Raw genomic sequence first — 15,544 nt, 5'->3', positions numbered from 1 at the left:
CCATTTAGGTTGTTTCATTGTGAAAGGACTCCGTTCAGCAGTAGTGTGTTAGATACCACACAAAGACTGCAATCTCCATTGATTGTAGGGAAAGAAAGGAGCAAAACAGGCTGCTCAAATGGAGCACAAGTTCTATTTTAAATAATTTTCTGAAAAACAGTGGCTGTGAAAGCCCTGAGCTAGGACAGCTGGGAGCAAGCCATTGGATTCCCCTTTTAAGGCATGGCTCCCTATTGCTCTCAGCAGACAACATAGCATCTCTGAAGAAATGTTAAATCAATAAGCTACCTAAAGGTTGCTGACAAATCAGACACTCTTCTATAAAAAGCCAGCTTCATTTCCAGGGGAAATTGAAGCCTTAAAGAATTGTTAAAAGGAAAGGCCATTTTCCAACATCTCACCTGCATTCTGACATCTGTGTGCCTCAGCTCATGTTCTGGGTAAAGCCCTGGGTCCTGGTTGATTCAACCAAGCCTTCAAGGTTTAAGCCTGTTAGGAAAGCACAAGTAGATGGATTTGACAGATATGCTGTGCCATATTACTTTTGAAAATTATTTCTGACTGCAAAATAATCCCTCCTCTCTGGATAGTGCTTTACATTTTCCAGAATATTTCACACCATCATGTCATTAGCTTTCCACAAACATCCTATCAGGTTACAAAGCCAGTATTCTTTACTCATCCTATAGCTGAGGAAGCAGAGGCTCAGAGATCCCTTTGCAACTCATTCTAGGTCACATTATTTCTCAGGAAACAATAGAGCCAATTCTAGAACGCAGAATTGTGTTTGATTTTTATTTTACTTTCCCTTACATTACTCTTCTGGGAACTTAGTATTCCCATCAAACCCACTTGATCAGAATTTATGTTTTCTGCTCCAAAGAACAAAGTTCTTGGTTTTTCCAACAGCTAATAGTGTCAGATCTGAAAGTATAAGATTCTTGTGTTAATAAATGCATGGGCATATGTTTTATTTTCCAAATTCATTCAGCCTTTCCACAAACATGTGCTAGACTCTAGCACAGACATTGGAGACACAAAAATAAATAATATGGTTCCTGCCCACTCAGCTAAATCCAGAGCAGGGATAGGCAAACATTTTCTATAAAGGGCCAGACAGTAAATATTTTAGGCATTGCAGGCCATGCCATCTCTTTCACAACTACTCAACTCTGCTTTAGTAGGGAAAAAGTAGCCATAGACAATGTACAAACATATAGATGTAACTGTGGTCCAATAAACATTTATTTATAAAAACAGACAGCAGGTAGGATTTGCACAAAGGCCACAGTTGCCTATCCCTAATTTGAGAATGATATTTGAAGCAGAAAAAGCCAACAATGAGGCAATATGATAAATGTCTTAATGTCCTATGTGCTTGGACTGTATATTGGAAACTCGGCCTCACCACTCCTGACTAAGGATGGATGAACATAGGGCTAACTAGGAGAGGAACTCGTCTGATATTTGAAAGGCAAAATAAAAGCAAAGGTCATTACTTTGGAAGGTTGTTCAGGTCAGACATGAAGACAAACAAAGATATGCCCTGAGGGCCCTAGTTTGTCCTTTCTCTCCTTCCATTTTGCATCCAGCTCATCTTCCTGATTATTGGCTGTGTTGACAAACAGTGGCTCCAAGTTTACCACACACACTTGGTCATAGGTTAAAGTGACAGATTCCACAGTTTCCACTGAGACAGAAGCTTTCACAGAGGTGGAAATTTCTACATTTTTCTCTTTGAGCTTCTCCTTTGGAGTCCCACGACAGCAACCAGGCACACATGGCATCTCAGGTTTTCCTTCAAGCTGTAATCATCTACCTATACCTATGGTGAGTGATGGTTTCTCTGCAGCCCTGCGACCCTGGTTCCAGATCCCCCAGCACCTTCCATTTTCATGTAAGAAATATGTCCTATATTAAACCCCATATTCCCTTAACATTTATAGTGGCTAAGTTTTCCTGATAGAATCCTGGCAGATATGCCATCTGAACTAAGTGCCTTGGGGTGTAGAGGAGGAAGCAATAAAGTGATTGAGTCATTTTTCAGTTTTGTCTTATTGGGGTAGGGGCTGGAAGAAGTTGAGAAGACTTTGTAAATAAATTGTTGTAGATCAGAGTTACCTCAGAAATAGACCTTGAGACTCTGAAATTTGAATGTCCAAGGTTAATTGGAGGATGTGCTGTAAGGGAGTGAGGTAAGCAGGATTGGACAAGGGGAAATTTGAACTATGATGCAACTGAGACCTCAGAGAATCCCATTGGATTCTCTAGAGCTAGGATGGTCCTACAAAGGCCAAGGGTCAAGGCTTTGTACCTTCATTTTGACTGGTAAAGCCCATGAGGAGTGGGTGCTATGAGCCATCAACAACCATCACTCCTAGTAGTTTAGTAAATGAGTGCTTCAGTTGTGAAGTAACTCTGTGTGGCAAAACACAGCATCTACTAAAGGAATGCACTTATAAGAGGGATTTCAAGGTTAAATAGAAGTTATCCACATATTAAAGAAGAAGAATGAGATTTTAAAATATGAAATATTCAAACCAAATTCACCTTTGGGTAAAAGAGACTGTGATAGGCAGAAAATTTCCAGAGTGGCTAATGCAAAGGCTTTATGGGGATAGGAAGAAGCTGAGGTCAGTATATGAAGGTCTGAATTGACCTCGTACAAATTCTTTATTTTCCTGTACTTTGGTTAGCACAATCTTATACCCAGAGTGAAGATGTAATAAACATTTGGGGCTAGGTAGTGAGGGGATGAGTGATGAGGGAATGGGTGATGGGTGATGAGTGAATGACTTGATGGATGGGAAGAAGATGAGAATATGAGTTATTTGGTGATGAGTGGATGCATGATGAGTGGATGAGTTGATGGGTAGATGGGTGGTGGGTGGATGGGATGATGGGTGAATAATAATGTATGGATGGCTCTATGGACAATGACTGGATGGGGGATGGGCGGGTATATGGTAAGTGTGCTGGTTTGAAAGGAAGTATGCCCCCTAAGAAAAGCCATGTTTTAATGTAAATCCCATTTCATAAAGGTAGAATAATCCCTATTCTATACTGTATATTTGAAACTGTAATGAGATCATCTCCCTGGTTGATGTGATTTAGTCAAGAATGGTTGTTAAACTGGATTGGGGATGACATGTCTCCACCCATTTGAGTGGGTCTTGATTAGTTGCTGAAGTCCTATAAAAGAGGAAATATTTTGGAGAATGAGAGACTCAGAGAGAGCAGAGAATGCTGCAGCACCACGAAGCAGAGAGTCCACCAGCCAGTGACCTTTGGAGATGAAGAAGGAAAACGCCTCCTGGGGAGCTTCAGGAAACTGGAAGCCAGGAGAGAAAGCTAGCAGATGATGCTGTATTCTTGAACCAAGGTATCTTTCCCTGGATGCCTTTGATTGGACATTTCTATAGACTTGTTGTGATTGGGACATTTCCTTGGCCTTAGAACTGTAAACCTGTAACTCATTAAATTCTCCCTTTTAAAAGCCATTCCATTTCTGGTATATTGCATTCCAGCAGCTAGCAAACTAGAACAGTAAGGAAATGGATTGTTGGATATAGGAGTAAATGGTTTTATGGTAGATGGGTGATGTGTGGACAAGTAGATGGGCTACCAAGTATTTATTTCTCACTTGCTATGTCTTTGATCAATGAGGATTCATAGATAGAGGCTGGTCTCAACTGAGCTTGATAACAAGCTATGCCTTCAATTCAGCTCTGCTCCACCAGATTCTAATTTTTCAGGGACTAGAGGGTTACCTGGGGCATGTTCTTCTCAGGGCAATGGCATAAGTGCAACAAAATAAGCCCATCCAGGCCAGAATATTTCAAACCTCTACTTGCTTCATGTCCATTAATATCCCATTGGCCAAAGAAAATCATATGAGTAAGTCCAAAGTCAAGGAGCAGGGAAATTACGCTTTGTCCCATCAAGAGACCACATTGGAATCAATAATTCCATCTGCCATAGTAAGCAATGCATAAAATTCTATTTTATCACAGCCTTTCTCGTCTCTTTGCCACCCCCTTCCCACCTCCTCCTTTCTTATATCCTGGCTTCTTAGCTTCCAGATGGATATTTGCTGATCTCTAGAAACTGATAGATCTGCCCCAAACTACTCCCAGGATAAGCATGACAGTGTTCCTAGAAAACTGGAGATATAATCCCTAGAATTTGGGAGACAGGGAGGCAGGGGAGGAAGGTTAGATAGAGAATAGTTCCTGACTCTGCCGAAACATCGGAAAGGAAGATGCTAGCTGTGGAATCCATACGGGCAAAGTAAGAAGAGAGGCTACGGTTGGAGTGGCCAGCACTGCAGAGTTTAATGAGCAAACTATATGTCCTACATGGTTCTACTGGATACTCTACAATGGAGCCAGCCTAGAGCTGCCTTGAAAACTCAATTAGGGGCCAGACGTACGGCAAAACAGAAAAGGAGTTGAGGGGGGCTCACCAGAAGTCAGCAAAGTATTCATCACTGATGTCAGTAGATAGGGTGGTACACAGCACAGGGCCACTGTTTTGCCAATCACATCACAGTCCATGGCATTAGCAGTACACAATGTATGTGGGCTTAAGGCTAAGCCCTCACAGTGCATACCATACACATTTCTCTGAAATATACCCTCTCTTAATACAACAAAGATGTTCTTCCATGTTAAAAGGTATAGTACAAACTATTTCTTTTGACAAGTTGTTCAATATCCTGTAGTGTAGAACAACACAATACATTTAAATACTCCTATAATAATAGACAATGTTTTTGCTATTATACACAATATTGCAAGAAGCATTCTTTTACATACACCCTTTCCATCCTATCTCATCTCATACTCAAAAATAAGTTTTGGACAGGTGAAGACAAACATACAAACAAATAAACTTAAACAAAAAGAAAAAGAAAAACTATCAGAAAAAAATCAATAAGATGCTTTTATACTTTGGGGTACAGATATTATTTATAAAAATGACACAAAACCATAAGAAGAATGGTTTAGTTTCATAGAATTCCTGTACAGATAAACATAATACAAATTTAAAAGACAAATAGACTTGAAGCTATTAAAAAAAGCAATAAATTTCAAAGCACATTACAACAATTAGTGCTGAAAAGATTTCAGAGTTTGGTATGGGTTATAATTTCACAATTGTAAATTGATTTTTTTAAATGAATAATTCAATAGAAAATGAACAAAGAAGATGAATTGGTAATTTACAAAAAGAAGAAATATAAATGGAAAACAAGACACTTCATCTCACTAAAGAATAAAGGAACACAAGTTAAAACGAAAATAAAGGAGACTTCTAGGAAGATGGTGGAAAAAAGAGAGGTGGTACTCACTCATCCACCAAAACACCTAAAGTTCAAGCAGAAACTGTCCATAGCAGCGGGTCTGGTGCTCAGAAGACCAGGGAATTGCACAAACAAGGAAGAGCAGAGTGAAGAAAGAGAGAAACTGCAATGGCAAAACTGTGATGAGTGACTGAATCCAGCTGTGGCTGCTGGTACTCATCCTCCACTCCAACCAAGGCCAATAGCTTTGGTTTAGCATGGTTTTTGCCTGGGTGGCTGCTGCAGAATGGGAGAGACAGGGAGGTCCCACCCCAGGGAAAAGAGGAGGTCCCTTTGGGTCCCAAAGCCTTTGGGTCCCACAGCCTTGATCCTTTCCAAGCAGGAGCCCTGTGCACCTGTGGCACCATTGTTTCCATACAGGAGGAACTACAATGAGTGACTGGACTCCACTGCAGCTCTTGGTGCCCACCCTCCACCCCCAAGGCTGGTAGCTTTGGATTGGCCTGGTTCTTGCCTGGCTGGCTGCTGCAGACTGGGAGACAGGGAAGCTCTCTTTCTGGGATAAGAATGGGACATGGCATAGCTCTGATCCAATTGTTGGCCAATGAAGTTGACCATCTGGGTCCTGTAATCTTGATCCTTTCTGGGCAGGAGGTCAGGGTGCCCTGACACCATAGTTTCAACACACAGAGAAACTGTAGTGAATGTCTGAACTTGGCCATGGTGCCCATCACCCAAGCCTCACCCTTAAGGACAACAACTTAAAATCAGCCCAGATCCTGCCTGGTTGGCTGCCGTGGACTGGGAAAGTTGGGTAAACCCTCCAACCTAGAAGCAGAGGGGGATTGGCATAGTTCTGATCCAGCAGTTGGTTGGCAAAATTGGATACAGGGTCCCAAAGTCTTAGTCCTTTCTGGAGAGGCGACTGCAGCACTGTAGTGCCATTATTTCTGCCTCCCTCAAAAACAGAGGGGATAGAGGGCTAAAAACAATGTATCTTTGTAGGGCTGAGGAGAAAATGTTTCCAAAGAGCACCATCTGCAGGAAGGCTGGTAAAATTCATCTCGGGAAGCTGCTTTGCTGACCCTCTCCCTAGGGCCCTTTGGAATTGGTCTGCATCCCCTGAATGAGACCCTGCAGGTCCTGTTTTTAACTGGGAAATACTGACAAACCAGGTATGAAAGAAGACTTTTAACATAAACCTAATCAACAAAAAAATCTCAGACCAGAGAGGGAAACCAACTTTCAAAATAGCCTTATCAAGATATTGGTTGCCCAAATACCAGCAAAAAAATTTAAAAACATACTAAAAAATAAGAAAGTATGGCCAAGCCAAACAATCAAATTAAAAAGTCAGAAGAGACACAGAATTTGGAACAACTAATCAAAGAAATTCAAACAAATCTTCTAAATAAATTCAATGAGATGGCTAAGGAGAAAAAGGATATTAAAGGAAACAATAGGAGACTATGAAGAAGAATTTGAAATAAATGCAGAGAATAGAAAAATATAGATCTCATGTAAAAGAAAGACACTGTAGGTGAAATTTAAAATATGCTACAGACACAGAGCAGCAGATTTGAAGAGGCAAAAGAAAGGATCAGTGAGCTAGAAGAGCAATCAAATTGAAACACACAAAAGAACAAATGGAGAAAAAAATGGAAAAAAAATTGATATGGGTCTTATGGGAATGACTGACAACATGAAGTACACAAATATGCACATCATATGTGTCCCAGAAGAAGAAGAGAAAGGAAAAAGGCCAGAAAGAATATTTGAGGAAATAATGACTGAACATTTCCCAACCCTTATAAAGGCAAAAATACACAAATCCAGGAAGCCCAACTTACTCCAAATGGAATAAATCCTAATAGACCCACTCTACAACACATGGTAACTAGACTGTCAAATGACAAAGAGGAGAGAATCCTGAAAGTAGCAAGAGAAAAGTGATTCACCATATACAAGGGAAGCCACATAAGGCTAAGTGCTGATTTCTCATCAGACACTTTGGAGAGGAGTAGGAAGGTGCATGATATATTTAAGATGCTGAAAGAGAAAAGTGCTAGGAAGAATCATCTAGCAAAGTTGTCCTTCAAAAAACAGGGAGAGTTTAAAATACAGACAAACAGAAGCTGAAAGAGTTTGTTAACTAGGGACATGCCATTGTTTAGAAACACTAAAGGGAGTACTGGGAAAAAAATACAGGAGAGAGAGGTTGGAGGAGAACATAGAAATGAAGAGCATCAGTAAGAGAGAGAAAACAATAGATCGTATAAATAAAAGCCAAAGGATAAAATGGTTGAAGTAAGGATGGCTTTTACAAGTAATAACACTCAATGTTAATGGATTAAGCTCCCCAATCCAAAGACACAGACTGGCAGAATGGATTTAAAATGTGACCCATCAATATGCTGTTTAAAATACACTCATTTTAGACCCAACGATACAAATAGGGTGAAAGCAAAAGGATAGAAATAGATATTTCACACAAGCAGTAACATCAACAACAACAAAAAACCTGGAGTAGCTATACTAATATCACAAAAAAGAAAAAAAGCCAATTCTAATGACTAATGCACAACTATACAATATTGTGAACTACTGATTGTACACTTTGGATGATTATGTGGTATGTGAATATGTAATATATGTCAATTAAAATTTAGTTATTTTTGGAAATATTTGCTGCTTGATGATAAATTGCCTTTACTATCACATTAAAAACCTATTTTTGAGGACACAATTTTTCTTTAAAAAATGAAAATGATTTATAGGTGTCCATTGAGTAACATTGAACAAACCATTATGTTGATTATCTGTCCAATCAAAACTGGCAGAATAATTGTTCTTAGTACTTAAGTTTTTAAATTTGTTTCTTAGCTACAGCTGTCTCTAATGGTATATCACTGGTGTCTTTCTGAAGAATTTCTTTTTAAAAATGATTTTCTTATTTTGAAGTTTTTGAACAAAGCTGTTTTTAATTACCTTCAAAGTAAATGTTATGGCTAATAAGTTTGGAAAAAATAAAAAATAAAGGCAATTTAGGGCTCTTGACCATGATGATGTCAGAGTTGTCTCAGGTCCACTAACCAAACCAACAAGTTTCTTAGTTTTTTTCCTGGTTTTAAGGTGGGATCTGTGTTTTTTCACCTCCCTGGGTCCACAGGCAGCCTCTGGCTAAGAGCGATGGTGTTAATTCAGGTCCTTAGCCTCAAATGGAGTAAAGATTCCCAGTCACCCAGTAACCACCAACAATCCTGGACCTGTATACCATTAGATCCATGGCTTCAGCCCAATTCACTCTTTGGTATTTTGTTCCTTCTTCTAGTTTGTGGAGTTAGAAATCTTCTTTTCTTTCTTGAACTCTGCAATGTTATTTTTGTTTTCTCTCTTTATAGTTCATCTATCTTTGTCATGTGTCTTTTTAATTAATTTATTTACTTTTTATTGATATATATTATATATTCACATACCATGTAATCATCCAAAGTGTATAATCAAAGACTCATGATATCATCATATAGTTGTGCATAGTCAAATTGTGCATTTATCACAATTGACTTTTGTGTGTGTGTGTGTGAAAAATGACATATGTATATTAAAAGCAATAAATTTCAAAGCACATCACAATAAGTAGTTGTAGAACAGATTGCAGAATTTGATATGGGTTACAGTTCCATGATTTTAGGTTTTTACTATCAGCTGCTCCAAGTAACTGGGGATTAAAAGAAAGATCAATATAATGATTCAGCAAACTCATTTGTTAAACTCTACCTTCTCTGTATATCACCTTTGATCTTTCTCCCACCATCACCTTTGATCTTCCTCCTGCTTGTTAGGGGTATTTGGGCTATACCCTTTCGAACATTTTCATGTTGAAAGGGGCTGTTGATAATATGAGATAGGGGGATGGAACTAGTTGATGTTATGGAGAGGTTGACCCCTCTGCATTTCAGGACTTATCTGGTCCAGGGATCAATCTGGAGGTTGTAATTTCTGGAAAGTTACCCTAGTGCATGGAACCTTTGTAGAATCTTATATAACACTCTAGGTGTTCTTTAGGATTGGCAGGAATGGTTTTGGTTGGGGTTTGGCAAGCTATGATAGGTAAGGATGTCTAACTGAAGCTTGCATGAAAATGACCTCCAGAGCAGCCTCTCAACTTTATTTGAACTCTCTCAGCCACTAATACCTTATTTGTTATACTTCTTTTCCCCATTTTGGTCAGGATGGCATTGTTGATCTCATGGTGTCAGGGCCAGGCTTGTTCCTGGGAGTCATCTCCCATGCCACCAGGAAGACTTTCACCCCTGGATGTCATGGCCCATGTAGGAGGAAGGGCAATGATTTTGCCTGCAGAGCTGGGCTTAGAGAGAGAGCGAGGTCACATCTGAGCAACTAAAGAGGCCCTCTGAAAGTAACTCTTAGGTATACTTATAGTTATGCTAAGCTTTTCCATTACATACCTAAACTTCACAAGAGCAAGCCTCAAAATCAAGGGCTTGGCCTATTGATTTGGATGTCCCTAATGTTTGACACAGTATCAGGGGTTTCCCTGGTGGTAAAGTTTAATAGCTCCAATTTTTTTCTCCCATCCCTCAAGGAACTTTGTCAATACTTTTTACTTTCTTTCTTTCTTTTTTCTTTACAATGGCAGGCACCAGAAATTGAATCCAGTTCTCTGGCATGGCAGGCGAGAACTCTGCCACTGAGCCACCATTGCCCGCCCTCTTTGCCAGTACTTTTTGATTATTTGTTTAATATACTCTGGGATGTTTCTAGGCATTACATTAAGCTATGCAGGATTAAAGGCTCTCATTCTGATTCTGAGCTCCCTGTGATGGGATTGTTTACATGATCTATCCGGACAGATTGAGTTAGATTATGTGCTACAGAAAATTTAGGTTCTGGACATAATAAACCTTTTTTTCCTTTCGTCTTAATGAGTAGGCAAAGATCTAAAATACAGACAATGTCTTCCTTACCTCTGTATTCTGAATTACCTTAGTCTTGGCCTGATTAGCTTCGTACTTATCTCTAAATACCAGGTTATACATATATAAAACAGCCTTGCAAAATCTAGAAATAGCAATTGATTTGTAGTGTTTTTTGGTTTCCATGGCATAAATATTCCCACTATGTTCAGTTTCAAATGGCTCACAAAATTCCTGGATATTTAATATAATAAGTACTCAATAAGCCAATTTTAAAAATCAAGTGTTGAACAGAGCTTAACTGCCATGGTCCCAGGGGAGAAAAACAAGTCAAGTCTGAACCTCTGCTCTGGTAGAATGGAAACATCCCTGCTGGCTGGTGCTAGTTTCTGAACAGCACATCCATCTTTCTCCCCAGCTCACTGCTAAGTATTCACAGTTCAAGGCTTCTCAGGCTGGTGTGGTCGCATTACAGTTTTGCAAGGTCAATTTACTTCCCTGACATCCTTAGAGTTTCTTCATCCTTTAGAAGTAGGTCAGATGGTGGAAGGAAAGTCTGAACAAGGGTTCCTTGTTCATTTCAAGCCCAGACTGCCTCCAGGCAACTGAATTCTGCAGATGGTGCACAGAGGAAGAAAATATGGATGCACTTTCAGCCTTTACAAAATATTTCTCCAGATGGGCAGACATGTAGTACAGCCCTGGTTCCATGTGCTTACACTGCAGGGATTAACAAGGCATCTGGTTATCTACCGAGTTGTGTAGAAATAGTAAGATCACCTGCCACCAAGTTGCTCACAGTCTAATGGCACAAAGGCACGAGAACTAAAGCAATGTCGCGGGGAAGTGCTGTGATGGCCAGGCCTAACCTGAATATTTGTGGGGCCCATAAAACCTGCCTCCCTTCTCTTTCTACTCCAGGATTCCTCCTAAATGCCTGTGGACACCCCATCGATTAGGTTCAAACTCTATCTACCACCACTTTCCCAACAACACCCAAGACAAGCAGTCACCCTTCTGCTATCCTTTATGACCAGAGGTACACACCAGCCAAGATCTCCACCTTGGGTAGAAAGAATGGGGGGAAATATCTTGTGCAGGCACTTGGAGCAGGCTCAGACTATTCCGGCTGGGAATTTCAGGGCCTCAGATACTCAGAACAGCTTTAGAAGCAGAGGCAGAACTCTTCACCTCATGGCAAAGAGCACAGGCCACAAAGGGCCTGACTCCAGGTCTCAAAAGCGTGGGCAGGAGCCCCAATGACCTGGTAAGTATTGGGACTGGGAATAGTAAACATCTAACCCACTCTTGAGCAGTGAGGACAGGCTTCCTGGAGGTAAAGAGCCTGGACATATGAATAAAATTTAGCCAATCAGAAAATAGATGTTAGGGGACTCAGGGCAGAGGAGCAAAGTGTGAAAGGTACTTTAATTGCTGAGTATTACTCAAAAGAGCTGTTGTCAGATGACTGATGAAAGGCTGCACCCTTTTGTTTCCCAGATCAAAGAGACAGGCTGCCTTTTGCCCTCAACCTCTAAGAACAGAGATTGGCAATTTGGTTTCCACTTACAGAGGAATGATGGTTCTCCTAAACAAGCTAGATGGAGCACAAGCTCTGAAACAAGTGACACTGAGCCTCTTATTTGACAACCTGGCCAGTGGTTTAGCAGAAACATCCCTCTTTAAACCTAACCTATCCCAAACTATTTTCTCTCCTCTTACTGCTCCCTCTGCAGTGTACTGCACTCTCAAGAGACCAGAAGATGGAAAAGGAATTAATGCCAAGGTGTTAATTGGGGTAATGAGTTAGCAGATGATCCATTTGCATTTTTATGAGGCACTTTAAGGCCTCAATTTAACTTGAAAGCCCTATTAAGGAGGGAATTTTAAGCCTCTAAGCAGGACCCTTGGAAAGATACAGAAGGTCTTGCAGCATCCCTAAGCGAGAGCCCTCCTTGGTCACATTTCAAGATCAGGGGTTGGTGAACTTTTTGTAAGGGGCCAGAGAGCAAATATTTTAGATTTTGTCAGTCTTAAAAGTTTTAGCTGCAACTACTGAATTCTGTTGTGCTCAAAAGCAGCTGTAAACAATATGTGACTGAAGGAGGGAGAATGAATGAGCAGGTATGGGCTCAGATCTATTTTTGTTTACCAAAATAGAGGGCAGTCCAGATTTGGCCTGCAGGCCAAAAGTGGTATACCCACACCTGCTCTAGATTTTAACCTACTCACTTTCTCTTCCCACTACACCTCCTTCTCAGGCCCTACTTCTCAGGTACAATTTTACAAATATTCCTTGAAATTCGACCAAGGGAAATCATGACTGATTGGTATAATTGACCTCAGTGAGTCCACAACTTGTGGTCAGATGGGACCTGTCATGATTCTTCGATATCATAAATCCAGCATACACTGCTTTTGAAGGTAATCACAGAAACTGCTTACACTTAGGTTCTCATGTCTAACCTTATTGCCTGGGAGAAGGTAGCATAGCTAAGTGGTTAGGGAAATTATGGCATCCAGACCACCAAGGGTTGTGCTAGTCAGGATAAGCTAGTTATGTTTCAGTAACAAGTAACCCCCAAATCTCAGTGTAGCAAAGGTTTATTTCTTACTTATGGTATATATCCAAAACTGTCATCAGGGTCAGTGGCTCCACTCCACACAGTTATGCAGGGACCCTGGCGAGATTCCGCCATATGGAATATTTCTAGACCCTGCCGTAGAAGAGAGAATGTGTGCACTCTTATGCTTCAGCCTAGAAATGACACTCACAACTTCTGCTTACAGTTCACTGGCCACAGGTAGTGACATGGCTGCAACCTAACTTTAGGGAACTCCAGGAGATGTCAGAAAGCAGATGGGATATTTGATATGCACCACACCTGCCCCAGTCATTACTCTGTGCCTCTGCCACTTAGTAGCTGTATGACCTTGGGTAAAGTTTTCCAAGGCAATTTCCTCCATTGTAAAGCAGCAGTAATAACAGCCTCAGCCTCAAGTATTGTGGTCATAAGAATTGATAATATAATGCTTCTAAATCACAGTGGCAGGCACATAGTATGCATTCAGTAAAAGTCTGTCATTACTTTTATTACTACCACTATGTGATCATGAGAGAAATGCTTTATCTCCTTGGGCCTAAATTCCGTCATCTGCAAATCAGGAGTGCCAATAATACTGTTTAAGGTCGCTATTAGATTAAATGGTACAAAAAATAAGAAAATTCTAGCATTGTGCCTAGCATACACTAAGTGCTCAATAAAAGTTATTTCCCCTTCCTGAAATGCAATCATGAATTGATATTCTTTATAGTTCCGGTTATTTGTGGGTCTAACGGTTAATATTATGATTTCCTGCCTACTCAAGAAATAAACACTGACTTGAAAGTTTCTCCTTCCCTGTATTGGTTTGTTGCATATACATCTATTTTCTCTCCTGGATTGTAAATACCTTGAGAAAAGGTATTTTATTTACCTTTGCTTTCCCCCACCTGAGACTTCCATCCTCACAAAGTAGAAGTCACATGACTATCTCAAATGGGATGTTGATCAAGTGAGAATCAGAGTTCCATTGGGTACAAGGAAGTGTTAAGGTCTGTGGAAGCCAGCCTCTAAGATGGCTCCCCATGAATCTTGCCTCCCACTTTATGTAGGGCTGATGCATCCCATCTTAAATAGGGCTGCAACCAATATGAAATGCAAAAGTGATGGATTGGGTCTTCCAAATCCAGTCATTAAAAACAAACAGAAAAGGAAGATTCTGCCCTATTTTCTTGGCTCACCCATTCTAGGGGAGGCCAGTCATTGTCATGAGGACACTCAGGCAGTCTTATGGAGAGGTCCACATAGCAAGGAACTAAGGCTTCTTTCCAACAATAGCACTAACTTGCCACCCATTAAGTGAGGCATTTAGGAGGCAGATCCTCCAGTAGTCAAAAGCCTGCAGAATAAATGAAAAAGCTGATCATCAATTTATTTGGAACCTCAAGATGCCAATAATGTTTTGGCATCTTGAGGTTAGAGGACTTACACTCCTGACTTTAAAGCATATTGTGAAGCTACAGTAGTCAAAACAACATGGTACTGGCACAAAGAAAAATATATCAATGAGTAGAATCAAATTGAGAGTTCAGAAATAGACCCTCACGTCTATGGCCAATTGATTTTTTAAAACATTTTTTATTGTGAAATATAACATATGTACAAAAAAGCAATAAATTTAAAAGTACATTTTAACCAGTAGTTTTAGAACAAATTTCAAAGTATGGTATGGATTACAGTTCCACAATTTCAGATGTTTCCTTGTAGCTGCCCCAAGACACTGGAAACTAAAAGGAAATATCAATATAATGATTCAGTAGTCATACTCATTTGTTAAATGCTATCTTCTCTAATACAACTCATCCTTCTCCTTTGATCCTTCTCCCACTTTTTAGGGATTTTTGGTCAATGGCCTATCTAGCATCTTTGTGTTGAAAAGGGATGTCAGCATTATGGGGCAGGGGGATGCAACTGGTTGATGCTCTTGGAGAGACTGGTAACTTTGGGTTTCAGGGCTTATCTGGCCTAGGAACAATCTGGAGGTTTTAAGTTTCTGGGAAATAAACTTAGTGAGTGAAACTTGTATAGACTCTCTGATAGAGCCCTGGGTATTCTTTAGGAATATGGTTGATTGGGGCTCGGCAGATCATGGCAATTATATATCTAGTTGAAGTCTGCATGAGAGTAACCTCAGAACAGCCTCTCTACTCTATTTGAAATCTCTTAGCCACTAATACCTTATTTTGTTATATATCTTTTCCCCCTATTTTTCAGGTAGGCATTGTTGATCCCACAGTGCCAGGGCAAGGCTCATCCGTATAAACGAACAGCTACGAAAGCCAGCTGGGAATGCTCCTAATCTATACCTCCCCACCTGGAAAATGCTCACACTTCAGCTTCCTACAGCCTGGCAAAGCCTGCGCCTGGAAACACCAGGATGTCCAACTTGGGGAAGGCTTGTGTTGCTAAAATGCCCCCAGGTACTACAACTGATGTGCCCACAATTCTTTCACCATCATTGCACTCTCATTTCCCTTCTGGCTTACTCATTGCTGTTCTGGAGAAAGTGGGTGGAGAGATTGCTTTAAGAGCAATCTCACACCTTTTCCTGGAAACTTGTCATGTATTTCAGTGGAGGATATATCAAAGAAGATAATCAGCACAGAAGATTATCGATCTTATTATGAAAACCAGTCACTTTCTGTTCTTGGAGCTACTAATATTTCTTTTGGGGCTCTCCATGTGTAAGCACTTGCTCT

The sequence above is a fragment of the Tamandua tetradactyla genome, chromosome 15 (assembly GCF_023851605.1).
Source record: "Tamandua tetradactyla isolate mTamTet1 chromosome 15, mTamTet1.pri, whole genome shotgun sequence".
Classification (NCBI taxonomy): Eukaryota; Metazoa; Chordata; class Mammalia; order Pilosa; family Myrmecophagidae; genus Tamandua; species Tamandua tetradactyla.
Note: the sequence above shows the minus strand (reverse complement) of the source record.